Source organism: Melozone crissalis, unplaced genomic scaffold (assembly GCF_028551555.1).
Source record: "Melozone crissalis strain CALT ecotype California unplaced genomic scaffold, PUWL_Pcris_2 ptg000042l_1, whole genome shotgun sequence".
NCBI lineage: Eukaryota > Metazoa > Chordata > Aves > Passeriformes > Passerellidae > Melozone > Melozone crissalis.
In genome coordinates this window covers 30,314,176-30,329,159 of record NW_026535820.1, presented here as the reverse complement: position 1 = coordinate 30,329,159, position 14,984 = coordinate 30,314,176, and positions in this window count along the sequence as shown.

Genomic DNA, 14,984 nt, shown 5'->3' with positions numbered 1-14,984 from the left:
TTTCTGGCAACCTGCAATTTGGAGGTCTCCAGAGGGCCAAAGGTTGGACTGAAGATTCAGTAGCCTTTGCAATCCACTGAATTTGCTGAAGGAAAAGTCATTGTGCACTACAAAGTGTTTGGAAATCCCATCAAACTCTTGAGTCCCCAAACTGAAAACAGGACAAAGATGCAAAGCTATCAGGAGGCACTACCACATAACCTGCCCTGATGGTTGTATTATTTGTTAAGCCTTCACTTTTCACAGTGTTGAAAATGGGATACCAGGCTAAAGTTGCCTTTGGTGTCACAAAGGAGAGTCAGTTTTCCATCCCAACCTAGTTGCTGGTGCTACCGGGGCATTTGTTTGTTAGGCCAGCCCAAGGAGCAAACACTCCTCCAAACCAAGTACATTTGTACTGATCAAGGTCCTGCTAAGGAAATCTTTCAACTATTCTGACAGGCAACAGTTTGATGGTTGCTGTGGTTAATCAAAAAGCTTACAGGTGTTCAGGTAGGGCTCAGAAAATTTTTTTAACTTCTCTCCAGCTCCCACAGTTGCTACTAATTCAGCTGCTTTTCACAGTGCACTTAAGGGGAAAAACTATGCAATCAGGAATTCAACTCATTGTTTGCTTTTAGAGTCTCAGATTCTTCACATATAAAACTTACCATTGTCTAGATCTTTGGCTTTATTTAATCAATAGTGGAAATCTAAGTAGTTACATTTCTAAAAAGTAGGTTTTTTCCTTAGCTGTGAAGTAGGAAAGAACTGACAGTATATATTCTTCTTCCCTCTTCGATTTCCTAGGTTTTCATTACCATGGATGTCAGACAAATTGATAAACTCAATACCTTTTCCACTCCCTCTGCTATCACAAAGGCAACATTTATCTCTGTGGACAACATCTTCTTCAAATGCATCTTATATAACTATTTTATAGGAAGACAGGAAGCTGACAGGCTCAAATTTATCTCTGCACAACACCATCCATTTATTGCTGTTCAGGAACTCTAGATCTATTTGTATGTTCATAGTAATAGGCAATACATACTACTACAGAAGTATTTTCCCCCCTTTCAGGAAACATTGAGCCTACAAACAATGTTTACTAGGTCTTCAGTATTTTCTTTAGCCTCACTGAGTTAATGGAAACATTCAGTGGTCAGTGGTAAAGATAAAAAGCATTCTTGTACCTGTACTAGAACAATTAATTTAAATTCCCAGCTTTATACTTTATGCCTACATAGGACAGCACATTCTTCAGCCTTGTTCAAGCCATATAAACAGTCCAGATGTTTATGCTGCCTCTGTTTTATAGGACTATCTCATTTGAAATTAGTTTTGATGTAATTACAGAGCTTTGCAATTTATATTGTAGATTGTTCTGTCACTATGCAACAGACTGTTCAAACACAGACCTAAATTTTAATAAATATGTTATGAGTAAGCATTTGGTAACATTAAATTTACAGCATTAAACTTCAGATTTATGTTTTTATTGCATTCTGCAGGAGCAAGTTAAAATTGCTGCCTGTACACATATAATTACTAGGGGAACTTGGCAAGATTATGTTATCCTTGCCGCTGTCTTATATGAGTTGCAGTTATTTGTGAGTTGCTGACATTTTATTGTCTCATACCAGTAAAACAGCAATGACATCTATAATTTTCATAGCCAAGCTTAATCATAAGTACATCTGTCAAGATCTCAAAATACACTAAAGGCTCTTCTGCTTCATGGATGTCTTTTCTTAGTTTTTCCTTCCCATTCTCCCCTTCCCCAAGTGACATTTAAAGATCCATTTTCCTTCCCCCAGATCTATATCTGAAAAGCAATCAACTGGTCCTCCAAGCATCTGACACATGCTTTTTTGTACTAGCTGCTAATTTTGAAGATTCTCCAGTTTACAATTTCTTTGACACTGACTCTAGATTTGTGCTCCTGAATACATTTATGTGATTTATTTATCCCCAGTTGTTTCTGAAATCCCAATAAAGGCAGAGCCTGATCATTACAATATACTTGCCATGAGTGTTTGTTAACTGCTTTGAGTATCCCTTTGCTTCTTGCACCACTTCTGCAATTACTGTGGCACTTCACCCATCCTTGAATGCTTAATAATCTTTAATATGCCTTCAGTGAGCTGAAATAAAGACTGATGGATTAAAAAAGATATCACCTATATGTATAAAACACATTAAGAATGTACATGTGTCTTTCCATTTAGTACATCTCTAATATGTTCCCAGATGACTGCAGTGTGATATAATTAAGTTAAGCATGAGATTGTAAAATATCTAACTACCCAAACACAGTGTCAGTCACAAGAAAATATTCCAGTTGTAAATATTACAGTGGATGAGAAAAAACCTCCTTTCAGATGATGCAAACAAAAAGAGTGTGAGAGTGACCTGGGGAAGGGAAAAGAGGAACAGAGTCCCTGAGTTAGTGACTGAGTGACTGCCTGAGTGAAAAATCTGAACTGTGAAAAAGATTTCAGGCTAAAAGCCTGCAGTCTATAAGTAGGTAAAAAGGCACTGCATGTCTCCTTTCTAGCAGAAAGAGGCAGACTCAAGCTGCCCAGAGCAGTGTGATGGTATTAACCTGTTTCCTCTCTGAAAATCAGACAATCACAACAACCTCAGAATCCAGCAGTGGGATGATAATATCTTAACTTCGGGCAGCAGAGGATGGAAACCAATAAAATACACAAAATATGCATGAAAAGGCAGATAAATTCAGATGGTTATTTAAATCTGTAAACAGCAAAAACCACAAATATTCTTTTGCAATCTGAAATTTCTATATTAAGCTCCCTAAAAAATCCCCTACAATTTTGAATTATATAGCTCCAGAGAAAGGCCCAGGTTGGAAAGGACATCTTAATATCATGTAGTCCAACCCTCCTGCCACGATCAGAGACACCTCCCACTAGCTCAGGTTTCCTGAACTTCCATTGAATGTGACTTTGAACAGGGGCAGGACCTTGTGCTCATCCCTGTCGAAAATCATAGGATTATATAAAATTATGCTTCGAACAACCTAAGGATCATGCTAAACTTCTAGTAAAATATCAACTAACGACATAAAGGCATGAATTCATTATGCAAATTTAAATAAGTGACATATTGTTCTAGTTTGAAAGCAAAACCAGTGTGAGACTCTGTCAGAAATACAATTTATTAGGAAAAGGGTAAAGGAAACCAAAATACATGTAATAATACAAAAGAAAAACCATTGACAGAGTCAGAGTACAATCTGACACCCTGTTGGTCAGGATGTTGGTAGCAGTTCAGTTGGATTGGTGGCTGCAGTCCTCCTGGAGTGGCAGATGTGGTTCTGTTGGAGCAGGGATCCTGAAGAAAGGGTGTAGTCTTCCTCTGAAGATCCAATGGAAAAGACAGCTGTTCTTCTGGGAACAAGTGAAAGACTCACTGCTCTGTCCCCAAACCCCAGATTATATCCAGGTGGGGATGCTTAGCTCCTCCCCCCCAGGCAGACCATCTCCCAATGGGCTGTTATCATTCTGTGAGTCCTGGGGTGGGTCCATTAAACAGAAATGGCTCCTGGAGGGAGTTATCTCTGAATCATGTGGAAAGGCATTGATGGGCCAATTAACAGGAGATAAGGAAAAAAAAACCAATGCCCCTCCTGGTTTCAACAGCTCTTGAGGATGGGAATAGAATATGTCTTTATATATTGTAACCTAGGACACATATTAAAACATTTTCTTTACAGAGTTGATACCATTCTGTTGTAGCGTGTTCTGTTAGTTTGTTTGATTGCTCCCCTATTTTCTGTATTGTTCCCCCCATCTTCTGTAATGGTTCTGCCCTCACCAGTTCTTCCTGCCATGGTATTGTCTGCCATTTGGTTACCTTGGTTATTCCCGCCACAGTTTATGTCAATCCTCTCTGTTATATAATTTCCCCTCCCCTGTGTTTCCTTATATGTGAATTTGTTCTCCTCCCTGGGCCCAGTCAATCACTCCCCACTCCTCCTAGTTTGCCAGAATCTTCTGTGCTCAGGGAGACTTGATTGGCTGTGGCTCCGGGGCCTCTCCTTTACATTGTTTCTATTGGGTTTTCTCTCATGCCCGTTATCCTAAGTTCCCTCCCCTACCTTCCCCTGTTGGTCCTTTGTAAACCCCTCCCTGAGATCCCTCCTCCCCTTTATAACCCTGTTGCACCTTTTGTTCTGGGCACTCGCTGGCAGACACGTTAGATTCAACGCCTGGGTGTTTGTCACTCCCTTGTTCTACAATAAATCTGACAAGTCCCCACTGAGTGTCTGGACTCTTTACTCTCGTCGGCCAGCAGCGATTCTGTCCGCTGTGAGCACAGCCCGAAGCCTTCTGATGCCGAGGGGTGCTCACACATTTGCAGTTGGGTGTTGGCCGCCCTTCTGCCAGCCGGACACCTGACTTTAAGGCCACACCTCGCTGCACCATTTTTTAATATTTATAAAAGGTTGAACGTGTATAGAAGCTAAAAGTCACATTAGGTCATATTAATAGTTTTAAGTTCTTCATTAGTAATATAAAACTACCTAATATATAACACATCAAGAAAAATATGAATTATCAGTAGTATAAATTTTAACATAAATTGATTTATTGAATTAGATGCAATTAATACATGTTTAGGATTTTTAAATCTAGTCGTAGTTGCTACTCAAAAATATTGTAATACTTTATTATAAAGTTTTCTTTCAGCAGTCTAAACAGAGACAGGCTGTAGTTCAGAGTTTCTTTAAAACTTTAGTGTTGATCATCTATCATGAAGAAATGCCTTTAAATTGGCCAGGAATTTTAGCTTATTTTAATTTAACTGCAAACCACTTAATAAATCATCATTTCCCTTTTAACTTTCAATAAGCTCTAAAACCAGTTAAATTTCAGTGTAAATGCATATATTTTCTTTATTTCATTGTATGTATATTGCTCAAAATTAAGACTGACTGGCAAGAGGTGGAGTGGTGAAATGGCCCAGTGGTGCGTCTTTGGAAGTATGGGCAAGTAAAATCCTATTTGAGTGCCAGATTTTGTAATATGCTCTAGAAGGTGTCTGAAGTTGGGAGACTACTTAGTACATGAATTGTACCTACATTTTTGTTTGGTTTTAAAATCTTGATTGTAAGAGGATCTGAACAGGATTTGGGAGTAATATAAAATTATTTTATCAAATTTTCCATGGTAAATGGAAAGATGTTTAAACAGTTGTGGTGCACTCTAAGAAAAGATATGGCAGCCAGCAAATTGCATTCTCACCATATATCAACCAGCTATCCCTGGCAAGTCTCTGCAATAACTCCAAGTTGTGCAATCCATCTTTACACTTGCCCACATTTTCAGTATTTTTCATGTTTCAGACTTGCCCCTTTGAAGATAATATTAAAAACATTGTTTACCACAGGCTGTTCCAGGTTTGTCAAAATTAGCACTTCCACTAACCAAATAATTCAATAGCTAGGCTACTTTGTTTTTCTAAGGTCAAATAAAAAGCAGGCAGAAAGAGGAGTTGAATTAAGGCCTTTTCCAACAGAATATGAAATAATGGAAAGATACTACATGCCCATCAGGAAATATATCTGCATGAAGCACTTTCTATCAGCTGTGATTAGCTTCAAATATCCACAAAAGCAGCACACTAGTTATTGGATTTGCAGTACACTTGATGCCAGCACTTTCTTCCCATCTGATCTAGGGTGTGTGCAAGGTGTGAGCACAATCTGTCAGAGAAACATGACAAACCAAACTCTGCACTGAGCTCATCGCTATATTGACAGCTTGCCCCCAGGTAAGAAGAACAGTTTGATTAGACCCTTTCATCCTTTTGCAGAGGTATATAAATGCAAAAGAAAGGCCAGAAGTGCTCTTGCTGAAGGCTAAGGAATGCTTGGTCTGAATACAGAGAAATGTCAGTAGGGAAATGGATTTAGAAATGGATGGAAATTGCTCTTTCCATGGCACAGAGGAGAGAGTAATGAGATGGCATAGAACTGATTGGTGCTGCAGAGGAATGCCACTGAGATGGACAATTTTCCTTTAGAATTTTAAGGTCTGAGGATATAAGGAAAGCAGCCTCTTGGGTTAAATAAGGGATAAACATACTTTCTGCCTAATGCAGACAAGGAACATAAGAAAAATCATGAACTAGGGAGATTTAGTGTTAATCATTATTGCCTTTACTAGTGGACCTTTCTAAGATATCTCTGAAATCTAATGACAAGCTGTAATTTCACAACTGCCTTACAATGACAAAATCAGGCACAGCTGTCAAAAAAACCCCAGTCTATCTCCTGTCTCCAAGTGCTCACCCTCTGCCTCTGTCATCCCATATTTCTACTGGCACAAGTTGCATTCAGGGAGCTATGTCCTGAAGCTCACAGAGAATCTGATGAAGGATATGCTGGTTTAGGGTGCCCGTGAAACTCTCCTTACAGTTTTGGCTGGGAGAAAACCTGGAAAGCAAATGCTAAAATGAAATGTATATGTGCCTGCAGTAAGTTCCTGCCCTTTCCATGAGAAACCTGTAGCTGAGGAGGATGAAGTTTTATGAGTGGTTTAATTTGGGAGATCCATCAAAATAAAATGATAGTTCACCTCTGAGGTCAAAATGTATCCAACTATAATTAGCATTGGCTTTTTAACCTCTACACAATAGGAAATATTCTATTTAATCAAAACCATATTATCTAACAATGCTGTATCTAATAACAAATGCACGATTTCAGTAATTATGAAAATGCTGGTATCTTCCTTCTTCCTATAAATGAGTGTAAATTGATACTAACAGTTCAGTAGTAAATAAAGCTGCTCATTTGCTTTCAGGAACCTGTCATTCTCACACAATAGAATAATGAAGAACGTTTGGTTGTAATAGCATCCTGGCAAGGAAAGAGAGAAAACAAGAAGCTCTGTCAAAACAAAAAAAGTTTCAAATACCAAAACTTCAATATCAACAGCTTGGGAATGTACCAAATTCTCATGTTATTTCACTAAGTTGATTTAAAAACTTGACATATCTAGCTATAGCTTTCTGTATTTATTTTTAAAATTACATCTGTAATGGTGCTTTTTTTCTTTTTCTACATGTTAACTGTCATGTTGCGAGGTAGTTGCTGTAATCCTGGAGACAGACATGCAAACAGGCAATGCAAAAAAAGCATGGTATGCAAGCCACTTATTTAATTGAGGATGTAACAATTTGTCCCTTCATAGGCTGCCCACACAGCTTTTGAAATCACTAGGATTAGCATTAACATTAATTAATTATAATTATAATAATTAATAAAATAACACAAGCTTAGGTCATCACAGGCATTACTTATGTAATTTATGAAAGATTTACCTCTCACATAATTTAGATTTTTTTAAATTGCCATGTCCATCAACTACTACAGCAAAACTTCAATAGTTTTAGTGTGCAAACCATAAGAGCTTTAGCCACTGTTTTGCTTTATTTTCCATATTAGTTAAGTTACCATTGTCATCAGTAAAATTCGCAAAGAATTTTATTGGTGTGAGTTTTTCTGCTTTGAAGAGGCAATATTTCCGGTTTTTGCTTTCTATTAAGGCACTCCCTGGATGTGTGACCCTTATCTTTTACCCCTGGGCACCACTCAACCACTCAGAACCACTGTTTGGCCACTGTTAGATGTGAATATACTACTGCAAATATGTTGGAGTATGCAATATGGAGTTGGTGTCAGCTTGTATTTTTGTGTGTCATTTACATAGCTTGCAGAATGCTATCCAGCACAAACCTTTCTGGCAACGAGTTAACAGTCAGCTTTTTCTGAAGCAGAGATGAAAAATGTGTTCATGACATATCAGTGATTTGTACTCTGAGGCTGTGGACTTTCTGATTTTGGGACTATGAGCCTAGGGACAGATTTGGTCATTGGAACTCACAGCTATCTCATCAGCTGGCCTTATTTTTTTTTTTTTTTGGTTACATGCAACATTCCAAACAGCTCATTCCAACTGCAACCAAAGTCCCAAGACAAAATATATATATGGAGATCAATAGAAACTCAAGTCACTGCTGTTAAACAATCACATTTGAAAATGTGTTTTCACGTGATGTGTAAGTCATCATTGCAGATAAATATAACACATTATGAAACCCAAATTCTTATTATTATCTGCATCAGAGTAGAAAAAGTAGATACTTAGCAATCTATTGGCTCTTTAGAGCTCTAGCTCTATTAATAATGTTATTATTTTCCACCCAGATTGATAAAATATGAATGATTCATAAAACTCTCACCTTAACTTTATTTAACACTTATTGCTTCCTATGCTCCTGCTAGGAAACAAACAAAAATCTTGGAAAGATGATTAGGCAAATACTTTCTTCAAAACCATGCCCTTAGGCTGATCTAGTGGATAATTGTCGCAGACATCTTTTTCACTAAAAATCCTTTCTTTAGGATTTTCCCTTCTGGGAAGCTGAGGTCCCAGAAAAAGAATGTAAACAATGGTTATCTGCTGCTGTGGAATGCAACTGGTGGATTTTTGATTGGGCCATCTCGAATGTTTATAATTAATGGCCAATCAAGCACCGAGCTATCTCGGACAGAGTCCGAGAGAGCTGGCTTTGTTATCATTCTTTTCTTTTCTATTCTTAGCTTAGCCTTCTGAGGAAATCTTTTCCTCCTATTTCTTTTTAGTATAGTTATAATGTAATATATATATATAATAAAATAATAAATCAAGGCTTCTGATAATGGAGTCAACATTCTCGTCTCTTGCCTCATCCAAGAACCCCTGTGAACACGGTCACAGATAATTATTAGTCTGGTACATTGTGCAAAACCAGGCATAATTTTACAGTGTCCCTATATTTATGTGCTACGTGGAAAATACTTACTTGTATGATATAGCATATTTTATTTGCCCATTACATGCTGTGAAATATTTTTGTCTTGTGCATTCAAATCCCTAAAAAATATTACTCAGCTCCTAGTAAACAATGAATATTTGGAAATTTTACATGGAATAAATGCACAATAATATCTGTCTGAATACACTGGATTTACCTGCTCTGTTACCAGTGTATGAGGTTTTTATGGCATTCCTCCAGTTTTCCAGTCAGCTCTGTGTCATTAGCACAAGTTAATTTCAGGCTCCATCTTCTGGTTAAAGCGTTGATGAGTTTGTGACTGAAAAAGCTGATTATTTACCTCAAGTTCCCAAGAGCATCCACAGCCCTGCCTCTCCTGCCCAAGCCTGGGGCTGCCCTCACCCGCCCATGGCCCAGGACCCCATCCCACCCCCAGGGCTGTCAGGCCCTGCCCCAGGGATGCTGCACCAATCTCCACCTCCCCATAGCCTGATCCTGCCTGGCCATGGACCCTGAGCTAGGATCAGCCAGACTCAGCTTGGCCCTGTCCCTACAGTCCTGCCTGGCCATGCCTGAGGGCCAGAGCTGCTGCTCAGGAGGGGTCTGCTCCTGGCAGGTGACACCAAACAGGTTTCCTTGGGTCTCCCACACTTCTATCATGGTTCTGCTAACCCAAGGACCTTTGAGAAGCAGCAATTGCCTCCATGGGAGAAGTAAGGGGCCTTCACATGTGACCCAGGGAATGGCTTCAGCAGAAGTCTTGTTTAAAGGAAAAAGTGAAAAAAGAGAGACATTTTGAGGTACATCTGACCCCAGCATTGTTTGGGACTGCTCTAATATTAATTTTTCATTATTAAGAAGATATTTTTTCACTTGTCTTCTCTGATTTTAGAGCTACTACAATTTGGGTCATAGGAGCCTTTGCATGCTTGCATTTGGCAGAGGAAAGGGAAGAGTTAATTAAAATTAAACATATGCTGTTTGGAAAAGCAAAAGATAAAAGTCAATTAGATTCAGGAAAGAATGGGTCTATTTAATTTAACTACTAAGGGTTTCACAGAAATTATCAGAAAATAAATTTTTGGCCTACAGGATTGTTAGAAAGCCATGGATATGTTTTCCTCACTTAGCTGATTATTTTCACCACAGAGATACTGTATTCTTCAAGCATTCTTCTCTCTACCCTAACCTAATCAATCCTGATCTCATTTTGTGTTTTCCCTTTACAAGTCCCCAGAATATTTCCCTCTAAAACATATTTTTAGTCATCTGACCCTGTAACTTCGTTGCTAAGCTCATAAACATTAGCAGCTAGCCTAGCAAGCCAGTAAATAACTTTGCATTTGTTGAAAATACCAAATGATTTGCTGATGTATGAAATAACAGTTGTACTGCTAATCCTTTCCATTATTTCTTACCCAACATTCTTGAGTTTGATGGACCTGATTTAAGAAGTGTATGGGGAGAACACGTTGTTTCCCTCTGTAAGGACAGCATTAAGGACTGTGGAATCCTCCTTGGATTTCAGGAGCACCACTCCAGTAAAATTAACAAAATGTATTAGGCACACTGTTTGGGATGTGCTGTGAGCTAAACTTGTACAGAAAGTACAAGTTTAGAAGAAAAAATCAAGGTATGTCAAAAGTAATGGGACTGGCCTGCATCAGGTAATTGTGATCAGTCACTCACAAAATCAGTCCCCCAAAGCTCCTGCATCAGAAGACACCATTCCAGCACCAGGCAGGACCTCAGTGACAGCTGGTATTGTCAGAGCTCCATCCCCAGGAGCCTGGGATGAAGGTGAGACACTCCTCATGAGTCTCTCAGAGGACAGCAGCCCCATGTCTCAGTTACAAGTGTTGGATGATGTCAGGGAATGTCATATCCAAGGGCGGGCAGGTCTGGTCCAGTGGTGCTGGTCCATTACATTTCTTACCCCACCATTTTCTTGCTGTTATGAATCCTACTGAAAGCAATCAAGAATGGTTTTAATCCTACTGAAAACAATCCCAGAATGGTTTGGGATGGAAGGGAGCTTTAGAGGTTTTCTAGGTGGGACATCCCTGCAATGAGCATCTTCAACTTGATCAGGTTGCAGTAAAAACCTGCCCAGCCCAACCTTGAATTTTTCTAGGAACACCCATCATTAGAAAGAATACTGTTTTTAACATCAATAAAAGGAGATTTTGACAACCAATAAAGAGTTAAAATACAAAACAATAACAAAAGAAAAACCTCTGAAGAAATCTATATCAAAATAAGCTCTCAGAATGCAGCAGGCACCTACTTTCAGTGATTTAATGAAAGCAGACATGCAACTGCAGTCACAGAGCTCTTAGAGACAAAACCTTGTAATACAATTAACTTCACGAAAAACCTCATTAGAAGCAGTGAGGCTTAGGCATGACCAAGCACAGTAAACAGATGCACAGAGCTCCATCATGTTTTAGACACCTAGTCCAGCCTGCCTGCTCCTGCTTTAATGGAACAGAGTATCTCAGAGCTCCTAATGGGATGATAATGCTTGCACAATGAGATGTTCTGGCAACATCTGTTTGATGTCTCTGTGGAAACTCTATTTGCCTTTGGCTGGTCACTTAAATTTGGGTAAACCGATATTTTCTCTTGCTTACACAGTGCTAGACCACAGAGCTCATGGCCACTTCAACAGAATTTAGGAGCAGATTCAAGAAATTTTGGCTATTGCTAATAACGCTACTTCTAATACAAAATAATTATATCGGACCTGTGAATGACTAGTTCTGTAGAATTGTGATTTTGATTTTTTAAATAAATGATGATTCACACAGGGAAAGCAAAGTAAGAAAGTAAGAAGAAGATACAAAGTAAATCTGAAGCAATACTAAGATGAAATACAGAAAACAGGAAGATGAGAACATATGTGCTCTACTTTCTGCAGCTAGACCAAAAGTCTGATTAATATGTGTTGGCTGCCACTCTAAGGGACTTTTTTATAATTTCTTAACTGAATGGCTTATGGCAACATCAAAGGGTGGGTTTTTGTGAAGAATCCTTTTGTCTGGATTTTTGGAATTCACTATTTTATGTGCAGTGTACATTAAACAATGATATAGAATGTTTATGAATCATCTAGATATTTCTGAATTGTTCCACAAACCAGTGGCATATAAAAAAAGAGATTTTTATTTTAATTTTTCTTTTTTCAGCAGTAGGGGTTCCGTGGAGTTTCCAGGGATGAACTTACGCCCTTGATTTTGTATTGTTTAAGAAATAGCAAATGGGGTCAAGTCACCCTGATAGACATTGCAGCTTTCCTGACATAAAGGTCAGATTTCATGACATTAAAGGCTTATCAGGAGATTTTCTTCTTCCTTAGAGAATATTTCATTTTCTATCTTCACAAGAACACTGTCCTGTAGCATGGAAAAAGGCTGCAGAAACACCAATTTGAACACTATTTTGTAGTGAGAGAAAGTCAGATCTGATTTCCACCAAAATAATTAGAAAGACTCTGTAACTTCCTGGGAAGTTAAACCAGATTAAAAAATAAAAACAAAACCAATTACATATCATAACAGAACTATGGCTGGTGGGAAGGCTAACTGACCTGCTAAATGATGTAGTGATCCATCCCCAAAAATTGCATGCTGGAGACCTTTCCAAACGCCCAATGGCAGCTGGCATCCCCCGTCTCCCAATTATTTCTTTCAAGATCTTTTACTGTTATGGTTTTATGGTTAAAATTCATGGTTTTATCTTTTGCTTTCCTTCAGTGAAGTCCAGCAGATTAATTTAGCAGTCACTTTGTTTTTGCTCAGGTGGAGTACATGGAGAGTTGCAGTACAAGGAGAATGATAACAGAACGGACTTTGGGCTACAGGAACAGTTTCCATTGTTTCTCCTAATGGATGCACAAAGGATGTCCTTGACTCCATCTACATAAAAATGGAGCAGTAATATATCAGTTTCACCCTTATTTGCACTTCCCTAACTTACCCTTTTGCCTCTTAAAATAATGTGCAATCCAGTTCTTGGCTTTAGAAATACAGTCTTACAAATATTCTTCCTCTTCTTTCTCTCTCAAGCACTAATTGTCGGAAGGATAAAAGTGATTTAAAACCAGTATATTTTTCAGTAACAGTGAGGGGTTTTTACAGAAAAGAAATGCAGGACATGAACAGGCATTCAGTGCCATGAGCTTTAATTTGATTAGTACACACACTTTTTTAGAAATTTGAGTCACCAAGCAGATAACATGATCTGTTTCAATCATTTTAGTTAGACAGAATGAAATACAGCTAATAACATTCATACATAGGAAAAGGATTCCAATCACAAGGTCTAAAGTAAATTTTATAAACAAATTAAAGTGCACAACATATTTCCTCCTATAATCATTTCTTTTTTATCAGTCATGAAGCAGCCATTTTATTACCAAGTTCTTTTGCACTGATGGAAGAGATTTCAAATTACAAGAAATGAGTATTCACCAATGAAAAGTAAGAAAACTCTCCAAATAATATATTTAGGAGTGGGAAATATGACAAGACACAAAGTAGGAAAAACTGTTTACTTCCATTTGTACTCAACTAAACCATTGATAATAGTCTGCCTTATAGAAAGAGGAAAAAACTCTTGCCCATGTAAATTAACTAAATCGACTGGAAAAATAATTTAAATATAAGGTTCTAGTTCAATTAACACTATAGAAAGTTTCTGGATGTGGCAAAATTAGCAAAACACCAGAACCTCTGCATTTTAATGAGGTGTCTGTGATTCAAAAGATCCTAAATATTCACCTATCATTTCATCCATAGCAAAATGATCATGAGCCCTTTTTATGAACAGTATTTTAAGCCTTGCTCATGGTGCAGTTCTGCATTACTTTTACACAGTTTTTCCAGCATGGGATCATAATATAAGTATTCTTTGCAATCATGTTTCACACATGATTATCAGCTGTAATACTGCAGTGAAAATTAAGTCCATATTTGAACATCCTTGCTGTATCTCATTTTGCCCTGAGAATGACTTCAGCTGCCACTAGGTTATTTCTCTGGATATTTAGTAGTGATTCATACATAAATTGTGCCTTTTGGCCAGGTGTCTGCAGAACTAGAGGTAAAATAAACCCTTTTATTATCACAGGAGTTAAAAAGAATATTTAAATCTTCATCCATATGAATGCAAGCAAATCTGAAAACACATCTCAGGGTAACACTGTAGAGCAACCAGGGGCAACATAATAGAAATATGATCCTGCAAGGTTTATTACAGGCATGCAAAGATAAATACATGAAAAAAAATTACACATCTCAGGGTAACATTGTAGAGCAACCAGGGGCAACATAATAGAAATATGATCCTGCAAGGTTTATTACAGGCATGCAAAGATAAATGCATGAAAAAAAATTACATTACTCAAGTCCAGAGTGTTCTGTGTTCCTGATAGTAACACACTGCCTACAAACTACTAAGCATTGCCTAGGTAGATGTTGAAAGTTGGGACCATAAATAATTCCATTCGCACACATGACTGTCTTCAACATTTATTCCCTCTCCTCCTCCCCTTTCTTCTCCTCCACTGGTGTTAATAATTAGATACCAGTTTTCAATTAGTGTATCAGGCCATCCTTAAATCAGGATATCCTTAAATCCATAGCAATTCATTTTGTCTTCACAGATACAGAGCTGTGGGAGTAGCTTATTTGTATAACTAGAACAAGATTAATTTCACTTAAGGTGGCAAATGGCAGAAGATAAGAAGAAGGAAGCAAAGGAGTTTCCTGTGGCCACTGTGATATTGCACTACCACAGATGTCAGGGTTGAAAGTGCAGAAGTTTTCTTCAACCTGTACAAATCTGCCCAAAATGTTGATGGGTCTATCAGAAACACCATGGCAGATTATATTTGTTCAGTGAACTATCAATTTTTATAATGTTTCATATAAACAAGGGGGAATTGAAGACTTTACTGTCAGAGGCTTTAGCTTGCAAAGATTTTACAATACTTTCACAACAGGTTGGTAAAAGACCTTGACATCAATTTATGGAGGGAAATGCAGGTGTTTGTACTGGGCTGACAACCGTCAGCTCATAGTTCCCATGGAAACAATAAATTGCTATGCATGAGTAATGGGGAGTGATTACATTTAGAGTAATTATGGCAA